At 35.6% G+C, this 18096-nt stretch overlaps 1 pseudogene; it reads left to right on the top strand.

The window, feature by feature from the left end:
* The first annotated feature begins 8752 nt into the window (after window positions 1-8752).
* LOC140835190 (probable methyltransferase PMT3) lies at window positions 8753-10941 on the top strand (annotated as a pseudogene).
* The last annotated feature ends 7155 nt before the right edge of the window (window positions 10942-18096 follow it).

Below are 18096 nucleotides of genomic sequence, written 5' to 3'. Positions count from 1 at the left end.
TACGTTAAACATTTGTCGTTACATCTTACTTAAATAATTATCAACCCTAGGGAAAGTTTATCATCAAGATTAGGAGTTAAGCATCACCATTTAAATTTAATTTATTCTATATATTTATTGAGTCAAGTCCAATTAAAATAATTCTTTATGGACTTAACTCCTGATGGGATCAGAGTTCCTCTGAAATTTTAGCTCCTGTCAATGTTACGAATTAGAGGGATATGTGGTTAGAACCAAAAAAAAAAGGCTGATAATATCTTGAAAACAATTATGTGGAGAGTGAAAAAATTAATCTAGAAAAGTATTTTTAAAATTTGTTTTTTAGAATTTCAACTTCTCTTTATAAAATACAAGAAAATCATACATTTTTTGAACTATATTATAGATGCCAACAAAAATTACTTCTACATTTTTTTTTATTAAGACTGTCTACTAAATAATGTGCTTTATCAAATAACTGCACCTGTAGTAAAAATATAATTTAAATAGAAATTTAAGAGATGTCGTATAAAAATACCTTCTCCATAATTAATATTAAATATCCGACTTCACTTCATATCAATATGTATTTATTTTGGAAGATATTTATTTTGGTTCTACTCAATCTTTTCGAGAAGCTCCGTACATTCATGATCTTCATATATGAGATGCGCATAAAAAAATCACAGACCTCGTACATAAAAAATATATATATATATATAAAATCACTGGATGTATACTTAGGAAATATGTCGAGGGCAGGTTGAAGTGTTGAACTAAACCAGTTTTACACCTATCACACAATTTAATTTGATAACAAATTGAAATATATAACGTTAGATTTAATAATAATAATTAATGATATGCATTCATATTCTTAGTATCAACTAGTTCTAAGAACAATTTAGTTATTTATATTGTTATGATATTATAGGGTAAATGCATGTGCTTTTAAATTAAATTAAATTACATCGGTAAAATTTATCCCAACTGCATGGCTCTTGTCAGCTTTTATATCTGAAAATAATTGCCATTGTTTTCATAAACCGAACATCCAATTAATCTTGATTCATAAAATTATATAAAAAAAATATATATGTCCGTGATTCTTTCTTGATATTTAATAACAATTAATGGAAGTAATTATACATATACAATTATATCATTTTTGTTTTTGCGATTTGATCTTGATTTATATTATAAATATTGGAATTCCTCAGACGTAGGCTCGATTCGATGATTTTGAAAACTAATTAAAAAATAATTGACGATTTTGAATTTTTCATATGTACGTACACTCGATTCATAAAGAAACAAACGGTAGAATGTTGCATCTCATTTTAACATGGATCCTAGAAGTCATGAACTGGGAGATAAATTAATCATGCATGCATGCTAATATATCGATCATGCACCTTAAAATTTAAAATTCGTTATGAAAATTACTTTTTTTTTAGGAGAATCGACGCCCAAACATGAACTCGACAATCAAGATGTTAATTAATTAGTACACAAACTTTGCATGTTTTTAACAAGATAAACGGTTAAAACACAAATTATCATTAAAAAATCACTCCACAAACATGTATATTTAAATCAAAATATTATTGTCACTAACATAACTTGTAACATACTGACATAATATTGTGTATTTTAATGAATGGTTACTAAAAAGAATACGACCACCCGAAATTATATGTTTCTAATAAAATAAATGAAAACTTGTAAATTTGGTTATGTGTATTTGTTTTTTTTATATATTTCATGTCATCAAATTTCAGTTTTAATTATGTTTTTTTTTTTTTTCTACAATTAAATATTGGTATGACACAGTATGCAAAATAAAAATTCCATTTATCCTAAAATAAAATAAACAAGGATGAGACTGTCATTTTCACCAACTTTATTTCACTTTACAGTGCAATAAAAAAATAAAAATTATGTTTTTTAGGGAAAAATACAGAAAAAGTAAATAATTTGTTGGTGTGAGTGTTTATGGAAACGGGTACGAGAATCCCTCTGAAATCACTCAGTCTTACAACTCCCCGTTCAGATTTGACATAAAGTTCCTTAGTGGGCCCAAAAGCCCTGGGCGATGCACGTGGGCTTACGTGTTAGTGTCGGCCCATTTTCGTTGCTTTTTCAACGCCGATCAGTTTCCTCGGTCCATTTACCACGGATTCCCGGAGGCTGCGTCACGTGGATGAATCCGTGCCGTCGGAATCGTTTTGGTCTGAGTTGACGTGGACCATACACCAATGGCATGTCTTTTCTGAGTCAGGAGTGAATTATTTTTCTTCAAAAATTTGTATTTTCTTAAATTTTTCAAATTTAACGTAAAAATATGTTTAATGGGAATAAATCAATGGGAGAAGCTAGGAATATAGTTGAGGGGTACAAAAGTCAATGAAGAACACACCCACAACATCTCTTTAATAAGTATATGTCATTCGCATTCCAGCTCTAACATTAGCATCATAACTTGTTATCGTTAGTTGTCACTCTTGGTTTCCCAAAGCCCAACGGGCCAAATAGATGTGGGCATTAGGCCATCTCAGAGAAGCCTGCATAATTTACTTACGACCGTCCAGTCATTCATGCTCTACGTCTAGAAGATCTGTGAATCTCTACTGTTTATATTAAAACTTTCCAAGGCCCGTCTCATGGGATCCAAGTTTAAATTGATAAATTGAACAAGTATGGTCGTCCCTTATTGAGATGTACTATTAAACCGAAAATGAGCTTATCTGCTAAACTACGGTGGAACGGTTAATGAATACCTTCACGGCGAACTTGATTTTATCAAAGATGACGAGAACACGAACCCCAGCCATTTATGCGTCGGAGAGATCGTTTATTATTTTATGCTGAAACCATTTATAAAGGCATGACTTGAATAATTATTAATTTATTGTTTCAATTGGTATTGCATCGAATTATTCAAGTTTCGATAATTTTATTACATATAATGTAGTTTCGAGTTCTAATATTTTTATCTTCATGTATTATTAGAATCTCGTATTATTCTTTTAGTTTGAACAATCAAAATTAAATTTATTTATTTATTTACCATGTGTATAAAATTAATAATAAGAAATTGTAAAATAATAATAAAAAGATTAAAAGGCGGTCTCTTGATGGGCCGGGGTTCTTAAAAAATTTGAACCCAACTTATGTATCATCTTCCTACTCTAATCCAATCGAACTCTTGAATGTTTAAATTCGACTCTTTTATAATCAAGTCGAACTCGAACTTTATTTAACGAATATATTTATGATTCATTAGCTTATTCAAAATTTTATTGAACTTAATCGAACTTAATAAATATGAATTATATATTTAAATTTTCATTAAATTCACTAAAATTAAATTATATATTTAGAGAAAAATATAATATTTTTATTAAATTTGTAATTTTATTATAATAAATAAATAAATATATTTTTAATAAGTAACATGTAAAACAATAAATCAATATCAAATTTATTATTTTTCATCTAAGAGAAGATTCATGAGTCATAAACATGTTTACGAACTAACTAATAAAATATTATAAAATTTGAGCTTAATTTATTTATATTAACTAATCTCATTAAACGACCTCAGTCGAACTTTTAGTAAAAGAGTCGTGAATAACTGAAAAATGGTCTGGTTCATCTATTTCCTACGTCCATGGGCGGAGCCAGCTAAGGCCCAGTGTGGGCACTTGCCTACACTGGGCCTTAGCTAACTATGTATATATATTATAATTTTAGGAAAAATTTAAGTATATATATATATATATATATATATAAATATATATATATATTATAAGTTGTAAATCAAAATTTTAAGTTTTGATATTCTAATATTGTGTAATTTCCCAAATTAACTTAAAGAACAACAAAAATATTTCTTTAATAATTTATAGACTCAAATTTTAGATTTTTACTTGATAGTACTATTTTGATTGACAATATGTAATATTCTATACGATTTTTTCCACATAAGCCCCATACTTCATATGATTTGATTAATAATCATTCCAATTCATATTTACTAATGTCACATTTTTTATATTCCCAACAAAATCCAGAATTTTATGAAATTTAAGATCGTTTTTTTCATTTAATATTATTCGATCATTCAACTGTTTTATTTTTTTGCAATTGAGAATGAATTTATGCATATTTTTCGTTTGTAAAATTTATATTTTCTATCAGATTTTGTTTTGATTGTTGGTTTTGTACGCAATATTTTTTGTCATTTTTATGATGTTTTCCATCAACTAACAGATGTTTCTGGCTTTGTGTAGCTTGTGTTCTAATCTTAGAACACATTTTTTATGGTTTTTGTTTAATCGGTTTTTTTTTTGCTTTATTAATTATAGTATATTATTGCCTACACTGAATAATAATTCTGACTCCGCCCCTGCCTACGTCTCCCCTTAGATTTAGAATCAGAGAATTTCCTGTCAACAACCCGTTGGCACTCTCTATACATCACACCGCCCTCACTAGTTCCTTCTGCCTTCTTATTTCTACTCTGCATTTGCATTTCAGATTACTCATTTCAGTTCTACCCAGGTTCATATTCAGCTGGGCCTGGTAATGAAGTTTGTTCTCTTTTCTTTAATACCAAGAACATAATTTTTTTTCCTTTTATTGCTGTTTTTGGAAATGGGTTTTCTATTTTGTTATTTTAATGCATTGTTTGATGGATGAATGTGAAAGGTTTGGGGGTTTGGCATTTTGGATCTGCTTGCATGGATCCCTGAAATGTGCCGATTCATGGAAAATAATGAAATTTATTACAATTTTGATTTTGGATTCCGGATATTGATTTTTATTCTTGATATGAAATTGATACTATACACACTAATAAAAGAGTGGATATGAAAAATGATTCGGCTTGATTAGGTGATCATGCACCTTAGTTAGTGGTGCTTGGTAACTTACACAGATCAATAATGACATCAAATCTTTAATTTCTCCCGCTTTTCTTTCTCACAAATTTGTTCTGATAGTGGTGTTGGTTCAATTTTTTTTGACAGTTGTCTCAATATTCTTTCTATGTTTACATTCGATTCGGAATCTCTTACATTTTAATTCTATTTAGTTTAACTACGTGTGAATAAAAAAACGCTTTGGCCGGGAACCATAACATTAATTGCTATTTTTCCGGTTCTCATCAGAGATAATCTAGACAATGTCTTAAATAGGCACTCTAAATTAAAACCAAATTGTTGTCGTAATCTTCCGAATTTCACAGTTGTAGTAACTTTTGAATACATTTTAATCTCCCCAAATTAGCTATTACCATGGTTGTTTGTGTACCTCTAATTAACATTTGAATTGTATAGTTGTGTCCCCTTGCTTAGTTTGTCAAATTAATTAGGATGTTGAGGAAATGACAGATTGGATCAGTCCCTCTTTGGATTCACATCCACCCGCGGGCCGCTTGTTTGGGAGATAAACATTGTTATTTAATTTTTTTTATCGCATAGAAATTTATAGATTTAATTAGCTCAATTGACCTGTAGCTCATGCACAAGTATTTGATTGCATGTACTGAAAAATGTAGACTTCCTCGAGTTATAATACCATGGTTTTTGTTGAGAGTTAAAAGAAATGTGTAAACACGTTTTAGACAAATACGCTTTTACTTCTTTAGAGTAGTATAAATACTTGTAAATCTCACTTTTAGTCGGTTAACAATTTTCCCTCCTTTTCTTACGATATAAAATTCTCTTCCTTCTGGAAGTTCGGCAATGGAGTTTTCCTTTTTCTTCCGCATAAGTTTCATGCTTTAACATGGTATCAGAGCCAGGTTTCACCGTTATGTGTTGGACTGCCTATAATTAGGCCACCCGTTCTGCCCATAATTGGGTCATTTGTAAACTCCACGCTCCAGATGTTCATTCCTGGGCGTGAGAGGGGTGTGTTAATTGTCCCACATCGGTTGGATAAATAACCTTTGAGTGGCATATATTGGCTTGGACAATCCTCCCCCCTTGAGCTAGCTTTTGGGGTTGAGTTAGGTCCAAGTTCCAATCTTAACATATTTTTTCCAAATATGTTAGGTACTGCAGATCCTTAAATATTTTTTCCAAATGGTTCACACCCAATTTTCTGCCCTTGTGAAAGTCATTCGAACTGATAATGCAAGTGATTTCTTCAACAGTGCATGCACTTCATTGTTCAATACTTTGGGTATAATACATCAAAGTTCTTGTACTTACACTCCACAACAAAACGGAGTTGTTGAACGAAAACATAGACATATACTCAATATCGCTCGAGCCCTCCGTTTTCAGTCCTCATTACCATTACAATTCTGGGGAGATTGTGTCCTAACCTCTTGTTATCTCATTAATCGTACTCCTAGTCCGTTAGTAAAAAATAAGACACCGTACGAAGTGTTGTTCAATAAATCTCCAACCTTTGAGCATCTTCGTGTCTTTGGGTGTTTATGCTATGCCACTTCATTGATCCTTAAGGATAAATTCTCTGCTCGCGCGAGTCCTTGTGTTTTCTTGGGTTATTCCAGCACCCAAAAAGGATACAAGGTCATGAGTTTGGATTCTAGGAAGTTTTTTGTGTCAAGAGATGTAATATTCCATGAAGACATTTTTCCCTTCGCCACTCCTGATCCACTTTTGCCCATTTTCCCTCCACATAATTCTTCTCAATTACCTTCACCTCAACCAGATTTTGTCGAAGATATACCCCTTGTTACTTCTGATATTGTTGATCCTCTGCCTCAGCATTCTGTTCCTCATGCGATTCCTCCTGTTTCCCAGCCTCAGAAACGATCATCACGAGTTTCTGTGCCTCCTGTTTGGACTAAAGATTACTCTTGTCCTACATTATCTCATAGTAATTTGGCCACTTCCAAATATCCCCTCACTCAATATCTTACTTATACAAAATTTTCTAGACCTTATCAATCTTTCCTAGCGTGCATTTCTGCTGACCGAGAGCCTCACTCTTACCATGAGGCTGTCTTAGACCCAAGGTGGAAGGCAGCTATGGATTTAGAATTAGCGGCATTGGAATCCAATAATACTTGGGAATTAGTTCACTTGCCGATTGGGAAGAGGTCTATTGGTTGTCGGTGGGTTTATAAGATTAAGAGACACCCCGATGGAAGAGTTGATCGTTTTAAGGCTCGTCTTGTAGCCAAAGGCTACACCCAACAAGAAGGAGTTGATTATCATGACACCTTTTCTCCTACCGCTAAGATTGTTACTTTACGATGTTTGATCGGTCTTGCGGCTGCGAGGCATTGGCCTCTTTATCAAATGGATGTGACTAATGCATTCCTTCAAGGTGATTTGGATGAAGAGGTATATATGCAAATGCCACCTGGTCATTCTCTTCAAGGGGAGCAGCGTGTTTATCGACTTCTCAAGTCCCTTTATGGCCTCAAACAGGCTTCACGCCAATGGAACACTAAATTTGCTAGTGTTATGAAATTGGCAGGTTTTATACAGTCACCCCATGATCATTCGCTTTTCACCAAGCATACCTCTTTGCATATCACCTTATTGTTGGTATATGTGGATGACATTGTAGTGACTGGAAGTGATGAGAAAGCTATTTCTGACCTCAAGATGTTCCTGCATTCTCATATTCATATTAAAGATCTTGGATATTTACGTTATTTCCTTGGCATTGAAGTGGCTCGGTCTAAGGAGGGGATTTATCTAAACCAACGCAAGTATGTGTTAGAGTTATTAGCTGATTCTGGTTTGATGGGTGCTAAAACTTGTGACACCCCTGTTGCACAGCATAAAAAGCTCACAAGTTATGCTTTGGACGAGTTCAATCAGCAAACCTCTACCAGTAACCCTGATGATGGCTTACTATCCGATCCTAATGCTTATAAAAGATTGGTTGGGAGGCTCATTTACCTTACCATTACAAGACCTGACATTTGTTATGCTGTACAAGTGCTTAGTCAGTTTATGAATGCACCAAAGAAGTCACATATGGATGCCGCTCTACGTGTGCTACGCTATCTAAAGTCTGCCCCTGGTTTAGGCATCATGCTGTCAGCCAATAACACTTTCTCATTGCATGCTTATTGTGATTCCGATTGGGCAGCGTGTCCAATGACACGTCGTTCAGTTACAGGGTATTGTGTCAAGCTTGGAGATTCTTTGATCTCCTGGAAATCTAAGAAACAAAATACGGTGTCACGATCGTCCGCTGAAGCGGAGTATCGAGCAATGGCGAGCACCACGTGTGAAGTGACTTGGATACTCGGTTTATTGACAGACATGGGAGTAACATTGGACACAACACCAACTTTGTATTGTGATAATCAAGCAGCTCTTCATATTGCAGCGAATCCGCTATATCATGAACGCACCAAACATATAGAAATAGATTGTCATTTGATTAGAGAAAAGATCAAGAACGGTGTGGTCAAGACTGAGTATATTCCTACTACCGAACAGCTTGCTGACATCTTTACGAAGGGTTTGAGTCGGGAGCAACATTCTTATTTGCTGTCCAAGATCGGTGTATTAAACCTACACCAATCTTGAAGGGGAGTGTTGAGAGTTAAAAGAAATGTGTAAACACGTTTTAGACAAATACGCTTTTACTTCTTTAGAGTAGTATAAATACTTGTAAATCTCACTTTTAGTCGGTTAACAATTTTCCCTCCTTTTCTTACGATATAAAATTCTCTTCCTTCTGGAAGTTCGGCAATGGAGTTTTCCTTTTTCTTCCGCATAAGTTTCATGCTTTAACAGTTTTTCACAAACATAGTGCTTAATTATTTGAATCACCTTATCCATCATCGATGCAAGTTGTTTCAGTGTCGAGTCATTGTCCAAATAATACATAGTGTAGTAACTCGTTCAACCAGACGCTAGAATCTAAAATATGTGAAATATCGAAGGAGAAGCAGATTATTTTTAAAGGAACATTGAAGCTATATAAATGATGAGGAGAAGACCAGATGGGGTGCAAAAGAAGTGCTAGCTGACTTCCGTATTTATTGTAGCTGTATTTCTTGTTTTCCTGTATGCCTATTCCGGCTCTAAGGATTTTGGGGAGTCTGCTCTAGAGTATGGTAGCCGGTCTTTGAAAAAATTAGGGTCATCTTATTTAGTTGGAGATGAAGATTCTGATCTTGGGGGGAAGCAATATGGATCTTCTGTCAAGTTTGGATTGGATGACGCGTAGGATGCGATAACTCCAAAGAATTTCTCTGTAAGGGTTTTCACTACTCATCAGAATTTATAAAGTTTATCTTTATTCTTAATCAGATTATTACCTGGAACATATTCTTCATTAGAAATGAAAGATTGTGTTTTAATCAGAATATTAGATTAGATATTATTAAAATAGTTTCTCGCAAATATATCTCTTTCCAATTCTCAGGTCTGTGACAATCATTAGTCTGAGTTGATTCCTCGATAGACATCTTATTTATCAAACAATTTTGAAATTGGATCTTTCTTTGATGTAACACTTTGAGAGACACTGCCCATCATCGGAAAGACACTATAATTATTGTTTAATCCCTCCCCTGCCTGGATACTAGGTTAGAAACTTATGCAGACAGGTGTCATTGAAATTCCAGTTCGAGCATTTTGTTTATATTTTATCCAGGTCCCGATCAAATGGCCAAAATGTAGAGACAAAGTTTGGAAAGCAAACTTTCCTCACACTCACCTTGAACATGAGAAGTCTGACCAGAATTGGATGGTTGTTAAAGGAGATAAGATTAACTTTCCTGAAGGATGCACTCACTTCCATTATGGAGCAGACAAGTACTACACGGTTTCAAGGGCGAATGTAAGTATATGGCTATCAATTTTCAAGAACGGCACCTGCGATTGGGAATAAATTTGTTAAACAATAAATTGTTCAGCGAAGTTCATTGTCTGGATGCAGTGAACAATCATTCCTAAAATCATTTGTGGCTTGGATGAGTTAGATTTGTTTTTCTATAAGAAAACAATCCAATGTGGAAATAAAATACGGGCAGGAGTGTATTCTGATCATGTTTTTTGTTAGAAATCATTTTTCCCAAAATGTAGAACTAATGGCAAATGCACCAAAAGTAGTATCATATCTGGCAACGCCATCATTGTTATGCCTCTGTTAGGACTCATTTTCACAAAAGGTTGACCTAATGTGAAGTGAACCAAAGTAGTATTATATTCTACAACCCCGTTACGAGTAAGCTGGGAACATGAATATACGTGTGTTCGGAATTGATATTCGAGGCATAAAACTGCATGTTAATTGGTACTGGATAAAAAGGTGACGCCGAGGTTCATATCACAAGGGTCCAGAAATAAGAACCCAAGACATTTTTAATAAAATATATGTGGTTCGTATATTAGGTTTTGGAGTTCTTGTATATCACATATTCGAAACTCTAGCTCTACAAGCTCGAGTTCATGGACAACATGCTAAAAATAGTTTATGTTTTAAATTTTTCATATGGCAGATGCTGAACTTTTCAAACAATATCTTGAACATTGAAGGAAGAGTATAGACAGTTTTTTATGTTGGCTGTGGTGTTGTGAATTTTGGTGGATATCTTCTTTCATCTGATATCACAGCAATGTCGTAAGCACCCAATGCTGTGCACCAAAATCAGATCCAAATCGCTTTGGAGAGAGGAATTCCAGCATACCTCGGTGTCCTTGGGACAAAGAGACTTCCTTATCCAAGCCGATCATTTGAACTTGCTCACTGTTCTCGTTGTAGAATTGATTGGCTATAAAGGGACATATCTATTTGCTTGAGTTGGATCGATCACTAAGACCTGGAGGGTATTTTGCTTATTCATCCCCTGAAGCTTATGCTCAAGATGAAGAGCATTTAAGAATATGGAAGTTGATGAGTGAACTTGTTGAACGTATATATGTGCTGGAGGATTGCTGCGAAAGTAACCGAACGGTTATTTGGCAAAAGCATTTGACAAATGAGGTTATTTAGAAAGAGAACCTGCAACTCTATTACAGCAAGAATGGTGAATGAAAATCTTATTCTGAATGAATGTTGTGATACAATGCTTGAGCCTTTTTAACTACCGGGAGTGTCTAACTTCCTCAACTAAACTGGAAAATAGTTACAACTACTTTTTATTATTATCTATAATAGCCCCCCCTCAAGATGTACTGTAAATATTCTTGACAGACATCTTGGACATTAGTTGTGAGAGAGTTGACAGGGGAAGTGGCTTGGTAAACATGTCGGCTAGTTGGAGATGAGAACGAATGGGTAAAAGCTTGATAGACCCATCCTTTATTCTGTCACGAATGAAATGGCAATCGATCTCGATGTGCTTGGTACGTTCGTGGAAAATAGGATTGTTAGCAAGATGAATTGCGGAGAGATTGTCACAAAATATGGTTGCTGGTGTTGTAAGAGTAATCTGTAGATCTCGAAGTAATTGAGTGAGCCATACCACTTCACTTGTTGTAGCTGCTAGTGCTCTGTACTCAGCTTCAGTGGATGACTTGGATATTGTTGGTTGCTTTTTGGATTTCCAGGAAATTAGTGCATCTCCAAGAAAAACACAAAAACCCGTGGTGGATTTTCTGGTGTCAGGGCAAGTAGCCCAATCAGCATCTGAAAATGCTTTTAATTGTATGGAAGATGTTGCGGGAAAGAAAATTCCTTGGCCAGGATTAGTTTTGAGGTATCTTAGAACCTGTTGTACTGCATGTAAATGAGGAGTCCGTGGCTTGGACACAAATTGGCTAAGCTTGTGGACTGCAAACATGATGTCTGGTCTTGATAAAGTCAGGTAAAGTAGACGTCCAATGATGCGTCTGTATGATGTGCTATCTGGAAGGGGATCTCCATCCATAGAGTTGAGACATAAATGTGGTGTCATAGGCACTTTCGCTGGTTTACATGACAGTAAACCAGAATCTTCAAGGAGTTGTAATGTATAGTGACGTTGAGACAAGTAAATGCCCTTTGACGATCTAGCTATTTCAAGCCCGATGAAGTATTTAAGATCACCCAAATCCTTTAGTTTGAACTTGCTTTGTAAATCAGCCTTTAGTTCTTGAATAAGAGAAAGAGAAGGGCCTGTGATGATGATATCATCAACATATACTAGCAAGGCTAGAAATGAGTTGCCAGATCCTCTTATGAACATTGTGTGATCCGACTGAGATTGCTTGAATCCCGAATCCAGTAAGGCTTGAGAAAACTTAGTGTACCATTGCCTAGACGCTTGTCTGAGACCATAAATGGATTTGTGAAGATGACAGACAAGTTTTGATGCTTCTGGATGTTGCTGTTTATGGGAATAATAGCCAAGTGGGAGCTCCATGTAAACTTCTTCAGATAGATCCCCATTTAAGAATGCATTGTTAACATCTAATTGAGCTAAAACCCAATTTTTACTTGCTGCCAAGGCAAGAAAAACTTTGACAGTAGCTAGTTTTGCAACAGGGGAAAAGGTTTCAAAGAAATCCACGCCTTCTTGTTGAGTGTAACCCTTAGCAACTAACCGTGCCTTATATCTATCAACTGAGCCATCAGATTTGTATTTGATTTTGTACACCCAACGACAACCAATTGGTTGCTTTCCCGGAGGAAGAGTAACTATAGACCATGTGTGGTTAGCATGCATGGCATCTAGTTCCTCCTTCATTGCTGCCCGCCAATAGTCAAGTTTGACTGCTTGATGATAAAACTGAGGCTCAAAATGAGATGAAATGTTGAGCACAAGGTTCTTGTATGGCTGGGATAATGAATCATAAGAGATGCAATGAGTTAGGGGATAAGAACTTGCCGATGATGGGGGTGAATTGTGGTGCAGCATATGGCAGTGATAGTCTCTTAGATAGGAAGGGGGTTTAGATGTCCTTGAGGAGCTGCGAGTGACAGCTAAAGGTAATGAATCAGAAGACATGATTTCAGGTTCATCATGTGTATCAGTGGCCATATTCTCAATGTGTATGTTTGAATGAACATTGTTCTCAGAAGGTGGAGTCACTTGTGCATGGATGGGTTCATTTAACCGCTGATCAAAGTGCATATGCGATGGAATATGACTGTCCAAAGGATCTTGTGTCTCCATATGAGCTGGTTTAGGGAGAACAATTGAAGGAAATGGATCAAAGATCTCTTCTGTAGATGGTATATAGGAGAAGGGAAATATTGACTCATGAAAATTTACATCTCTGGAGACGAATATTTCTTTACTTCGCATATCCATCAGCTTGTAGCCTTTCATACCCGGTGGGTAGCCTAAGAAAACACATAAGCGTGCTCTTGGCATAAATTTGTCACGTTGAGCGGCTAAAGTAGAAGCAAATGCAAGACATCCGAAGACCCGTAAGTGTGTATAGTCAACTGATTTCTGATGCAACAGTTCATATGGCGACTTGTTTTGAGTAGATGGAGATGGAACACGATTCACTAAGTAAGTGGCAGTCATGATGCACTCACTCCACAGACCTAGTGGCACATGAGACTGAAAAAACAAGGAACGAGCAACATTAAGTAAGTGTTGATGCTTTCTCTCTACTACCGAGTTTTGTTGCGGTGTTGCAACACAGGAAAACTGATGTAATATTCCTCTATTCTGACATAATTCTGTAAATGCAAGTTCTTTAGCATTGTCTGCTCGAAATGCCTTAATTCTTCCATTGAATTGTGTCTCAATCATGTTGCAAAACATGGAGACTTTACTGGAAGCTTCAGATTTGTGTTGCATGAGGAAAATCCATGTGAATCTTGTGCAATCATCAACTAAAGTCAAAAAATATCTTTGTTTATTGACTGTGGGAATATGGTAAGGTCCCCATATGTCACAATGTATAAGGTCAAAAGCATTTGGAGACTTATTATTACTATGAACAAAATGTAGCTTTCTTTGTTTTGCTACTGGACAAACTGTACAAGGTGTGTTGCTTTGAAAATCAGCAATATCAGAAGGAAAATGTGTTCTTAAACTCTGTAGGACTTTCAGTGATGGATGTCCAAGTCTGTTGTGCCAAATTTGTGCCCCAACTTGATTGATCGAAGCTTCTGGATAAAGTGAGCTAGCATCCAGAACATATAGGCCATCTATCCTCTTACCCTTGCCAATCATCTTCTTGGCTGCCATGTCCTGAATTATGAACGAGTCAGAGTAGAAACTGATCATACTCTGCGTTGTGGCAATAAGGGAACTGACAGACAGCAGATTAAACTTAAATTCGGGTATGTAAAGGACATCCAACAAGACCAAAGAAGCACCCAACTTAATGTCCCCATAGAACTTAACTTCCACATGTGCATTGTTAGGCAGAGTTACTTTGGAGTTTTCCACTGCCTTAAGCGAAACAAAAGCATTTGCACTTGAACAAATGTGTCTAGATGCACCCGAATCAACTATCCAACAAGTGGAAGAATTCAGAGTACTTGGGATTGAAATGGATAAACAAGTACCTGAGATAGCCGGAGATTTGTCACCCTCGTGTTGTTCATCTTTCTTGTCAGTAGCGGAAAGTTGCTGAATCATCATGGCCATGAATTGTTCCATTTGATTCTTGTCGATATTCTGGAAAGCATTTGAGGCTGGACCAAAATTGTTTGGCCTGGACTCTTGCTGAGAGGCTTGATTAGTCTCTTGGTGAACAAAAGCAGCCTGACCTTTGTTCCCCATTTTGTATTTTGTCTTGTATCCAGGTGGGAATCCATGTACTTTGTAACAATTCTCAATCGTATGACCATGAAAATTGCAATGAGTACAGAATGGCCTGCCTTTTGAAAACTTTGGTGGCATTCGGTTGTTGAATTGTGACTGAGTTTGTTCATTTTTGAGTGCAAACGCCATGTTGTGATTTGAGACATTCATGGCGCCTTGATTTCCAATGGATCTTTGTCTTTCTTCTTGTACCACAAGAGCAAACACTCGGCTGATTGGTGGCAAAGGATCAAGCAGTAAAACTTGACTCCTAATATGTGTAAATGACTCGTTTAACCCCATAAGAAAGATCATTGTGTATTCCATTTGAACATATGTTTCAAGATTTTTGACCCCAGTGCAACTACATTTTCCACAGCTGCACATTGGTCGAAAATGATTTAATTCTTCCCAAATAGCCTTGATTTTTGTGAAATAAACACTAACCGGATCTTGTTCTTGTCGAAGAGTGACCAAGTCTCGGCGCAGTTGAAAGATTCTAGGGCCATTGCTTTGCTGAAATCTATCCCTAAGATCATTCCAGATGTCTTCTGCTGAGTCCGCAAACAGAATGCTTGCTGATATATCTTTGGAGACTGAGTTTAGTAGCCAAGAGATGACTATATTGTTATTCCGAACCCATGCGCTGAGTAAATGGATTTCAGAAGCAGTTGGCTTACAAATCGATCCATCAATAAATCCCAGTTTGTTCTTGACAGAGAGAGCAATCCGCATTGCTCTACTCCACGATGCAAAATTGTCACCGGTGAGTGGCTGAGAAACAAGAACGATCCCCGGATTATCCGAATGATGCAAAAAATAGGGACTTGAAGGATCATCAACCGCCAATCGGGAAGATGAATTCCATGGAGATGGGTTCACGGTTGCCATTGATATGACACTTTGCGAGCTCAAAACTCTGATCCAGACTCAAATGAAAAAGATCTTAATTCACCAATGCGCTGAATGTAATCTTACCGTCGATCAACCTCGAAGCGGAAGAAGATTGTGCGGAAAAAAAAAGCTCTGATACCATATTACAGCAAGAATGGTGAATGAAAATCTTATTCTGAATGAATGTTGTGATACAATGCTTGAGCCTTTTTAACTACCGGGAGTGTCTAACTTCCTCAACTAAACTGGAAAATAGTTACAACTACTTTTTATTATTATCTATAATAAACTCATCCACCTCTTTGTCGATCTGATGATGATCCTGATGCGGTGTGGGGCGTACGAATGGAAACATGCATTACACAGTATTCTGATCATTATAAATATTTAATTTAACTATTACCTTCGTTGTTTGCATGTATATATTTTGAAGCTAAAGAATAATTTCTGAGATAGAATGGAAGATTTATTCTCGTCCCCTTTAAGGGAAGTTGCCAGATTCTACTATTGCTTGCATGGCGTTCTCAACTTTTTGGGATGATGACAAGCGGAGGTTCACTCCATCTTAATTAATTGGGATTCGGGTAAATAGAATTTTGGAAGAATTTAATTAAGAGGTGGAAAAAATTGGGAGTGTGCGTGTATCTTTTCTCATCTTTCAATTTTATCAATGGATGCCATATCAAATGGTCATTCTCGTACCTTTCTCTATGGGAGATTGGACTTCGGATTTAGATCAAGCTAAGGGAAGATTGACAGCATTGTAATTAGAGGATTCAAAAACAGTGTTATGTGGTGGTTCTTTATATTTTTCATTGAAAAATAGTTAACAAATATATGATAGATATATCGTGGTTAAAAATGTTTTCATAGTTTTAGGTTTCCTAGTGCTTTTCTAATATTTGCCTATCATCAGATGATCACAATGCTAGAGACAGTGGACTGGCACCATGGCCTGCCTGATTAACTTCTCGTCCCCTAAGTCTTGCTGATTTTGGCTATTCAAGTGCCATGTTTGAAAAAGACATGCGTTTGAAGTTTTTATTCCCTTTACCAGTTCTGATTCTCATCTCACGCATTTGCCATCTCCATTTTCAACCAGGAACTTTGGAAGTTGGAACCGAAGCCCGAAGGGTTGAAAATTATTGAAGTCTTTTACACCCAAAGATCTCATTGAACACACTAAGAAAGGTGATGGATATGAAGGCAAATTTGGGGTCATTTGCTGCTGCCTTGAAAGAGAAGGATGTTTGGGTGATGAATGTTGTGCATGAAGATGGTACCAATACCCTTAAGATTGTGTACGATAGAGGCTTGATTGGCACGGTTCATAACTGGTACGCACATGAATATTCCCATCATAGCTATGGTCCATTTGCTGTCTCTCTTTTATAAATCATCTGCGTCTAAAAACAAATACATACATATATATATTACATTCATATATATATATATATATATATATATATATATATATATATATATATCATCGTACAGTTATCGAGTTTGTGAAGAAGTATTTAGGAGCATTACACTGGGAAGCAGTAGCAACTTCTGAAGATGGTGATGAAATAGGGTAGTGTCGAAATCAAAACTCGTCCACGAGGTCTAAGACGTGTTTTTATATATTTAATTAATACGTAATAATATGGATGGTCGACCGGATCAGCGATTGGATCACATGCATGCAGTAAAACTTAAGCATCCATTGGTACAATCATTCTAAGAAAATATATTTTTCTTTAGATTATGTTCCATACCACAAAATATTAAGAAATAAGTGTGGCCCACGTGAATAATGAAAATAAATTTAGATTTTATGTCTAAAATAGTAAAGGAGTTTGCTACACATGAATCCCCCGACTTCTTCTTTTTAAAGTACTAGTGGAAAAAAGCAATGAAAGATTTCATTTGGCTTCGTCCCGAAGCTACTGAACTAGCCATTTGATTTAAAAAGAACCAATTCACACCTTCTCTTTTATCTTCTTTTCTGGATTAATCATCGATCGGAGAGCCCCAACCAACCCGGAATCTCGCCTTCATCTTTGGGGCAGCAAATAATGTCTCTGAGATTGGCTATATTTTTCAGACTCCTCATTTTCTTTCTGATTAATTTGCATGAAAAAATCGTTCCGTGGTTTGATTTTTTTTTTTAATGATTTTGGAAAAATAGTTTTTTTATTTTTATTTTATAATAGAGTTTTGAATTATATCGCTTCCCAATTTAGAACTTAGATATCTCATTGGCTATATATATATATATATATATATATATATATATCATCAGAGATTGGTTTGTGTTCGTATTCTACACGTGATCCAATTAACTCGGTATGCGAAGCACTAAGTACAATTTTAATTTAAAATATAACACAACATATATAATGAGATATTTTCTATGTTGTCCATCCTAATTAATGTTTGTTATCAAAATATCAGAACATTAATGATATAAAAGAAGTTCAAAATTCTGTACTCGGCAACAACTTTTAGAAGATTGTTGATTCTTGTAAGTCGTGTTTGTAATAAATTACATTACTTGATTCAAGAAAACCCCATACGAAATTGCTTCCGAG

This window comes from Primulina eburnea, chromosome 6, assembly GCF_022965805.1.
Source record: "Primulina eburnea isolate SZY01 chromosome 6, ASM2296580v1, whole genome shotgun sequence".
Lineage (NCBI taxonomy): Eukaryota > Viridiplantae > Streptophyta > Magnoliopsida > Lamiales > Gesneriaceae > Primulina > Primulina eburnea.
Note: the sequence above shows the minus strand (reverse complement) of the source record. Positions and strands in the feature narration are given on the sequence as shown.